Source organism: Solanum tuberosum, unplaced genomic scaffold (assembly GCF_000226075.1).
Source record: "Solanum tuberosum cultivar DM 1-3 516 R44 unplaced genomic scaffold, SolTub_3.0 scf00006, whole genome shotgun sequence".
Lineage (NCBI taxonomy): Eukaryota > Viridiplantae > Streptophyta > Magnoliopsida > Solanales > Solanaceae > Solanum > Solanum tuberosum.
This window is the reverse complement of record NW_006238932.1, coordinates 1253483-1255646: the sequence shown is the minus strand read 5'-3', so window position 1 is coordinate 1255646 and position 2164 is coordinate 1253483.

Genomic DNA, 2164 nt, shown 5'->3' with positions numbered 1-2164 from the left:
CCCCTAAACCCCTCAACCATTGCTCGGGACATCATCAAACCACCTCAAACCTCATGACAAAATCACACACTCACTAGTTAGGCTCTAGTTTCACTTATTCATTTTACGGATCGTTACAATATCCCCCACTTAGAAACATTCGTCCTCGAATGAAACTTAAAACACATTAAGGGATTAACGACTCAAGACTAGCAGCCCACAATTATGACACATTAATATAAATGCATAAACATAGGAGGAAATATCAACTCCACATCAAAAAATGCTCAATGCGCAATGCAAACAAGAAGGTAGGAGCTACATGTACAAACTCATTATGCACCAAAACTTCAACATTTCTCATTTCATTGGAGGAACTTCCTTCTCCAAATCACATCACGCCCATCACAACATCATTAAGCACATTTAAGCAATTTTTCTCATAACAGCACATTATGCAACTTCTTCATAAAAACACATTTAGGCATGTTCAACATTTAACCTCATCAAGCATATAGACAACTCAAACTAAATGCACATCAACATAAGGAATATAAATCATGAAAACTCATTTTTTGATATAAACAAGAATTCAAAAAGAACCTGCATAATATAAGAGACCATGGAAACTCAAATTCACACACGACTACAAAACATGAAACATGTTACAAGGAATTCTTTGTCTTAGGCTTAAATAGGCATATAAAGAAAGAGGTAAGGATATTGGAACTCTCAACAACCTTACTACTCAACATACAATCCCCCACTTAGGAGTAAGCCCAACTAAGGTCAACAGGAACATAACAAAGGAACCTCAATCAAGATATTCTCCACTTATAAGAAACCATCAACATACTATTACTTTTAAACTATGAAGGTCCTCATTAAGCAACTCTTGCTCATCAACAACCTTACCAACACCACTCAAGATCTCGTATGAGTCTACCACACTGGGTCTACAACTTCTCAAACTCACTACATCTCTTAAGGTGAGAGCATCAATCAAGTCTAACTCATAAACATCAACGACACTCAAAGACCTTACTATCTAGGCACATTATCCCCCACTTAGGAGAAAGCTTATACTAGCTTCTTCAAATTTCACTTCTTTCCATTCTAAGGTCGGAACAAAACATCACTAAACCTTCATACTCATCATACCTAGGCATTTCTAAAACACCACATTTCATCAACACTTTCAACGTACCTCAAACTAATTATGACTAAGCTGGATTCTACCAACAACACACATAACCATAAAGCAACCCATTCATTCTAAAGTCAACATCACAATCTAACATCTCAACACTATTAAGTCACAAACCCATAGTTGGCATCACAACCAACCTTTTATTTCTCTCAACCCTTGTGTCCTAAACCTTTCAAGTGGTCATACTCTAAAGACCATGACATAAGGATTACGGGAAATATATTATAGAGTTAAACTCTATGGCACGACTTGAAGAATGAAGAAGTGAAACTTTTTTAACACCCAATAGCCTCCTATTCATAATGTGGCGCGCTTCACATTATGCAAAACACTTTACTAGATGTGGTGTGAGATAACCTAAGATAATTCCAAAACTTGGCTCTGATACCATGTTTGTCACGACCCAGGGCTACACCCTAGATTCGACACGGCATACTCGACCCCGAAGGGGTCTAATACAAGCCTCATAGCATTCGCGACATAAGAACATAGGGAAAATAGAGATGGATTAAAAACTTTCATTTAGAATCGAAGAGACTTTTATTAAAGAGCAAGCAGAAGACTTTCTACACTTTGTACACTATGTCGCAAACCATCTAATACTTTGAATACAACATTGAGACTTAGCCAATACAAAAGCTTTAACATAAACTAAAGACATAAAAGGAACATGGTGGGTTTTTTCCTCGAAACTATGAGGACTCACCATGTCTTCATCCTCAATCACTTTAGAAACCTATCCTTCAAGCATAGAACATCAATATCTCCAAACCCTACACTTTGGTAAAAATGGAGAAGAAATATGGGTTAGCACATTAGAAGTACTAAGTATGGAAGCCATGCAAAAACCATGCTTAAAACATACATTTATTTGAAAGTCATGCTTTTATGCCATTTTGGTAAAACTTCATGAACATTGATAAAAGAGGCATAATATAAGTCACAACCAACATTCACGTCATATTTTCAAATTTA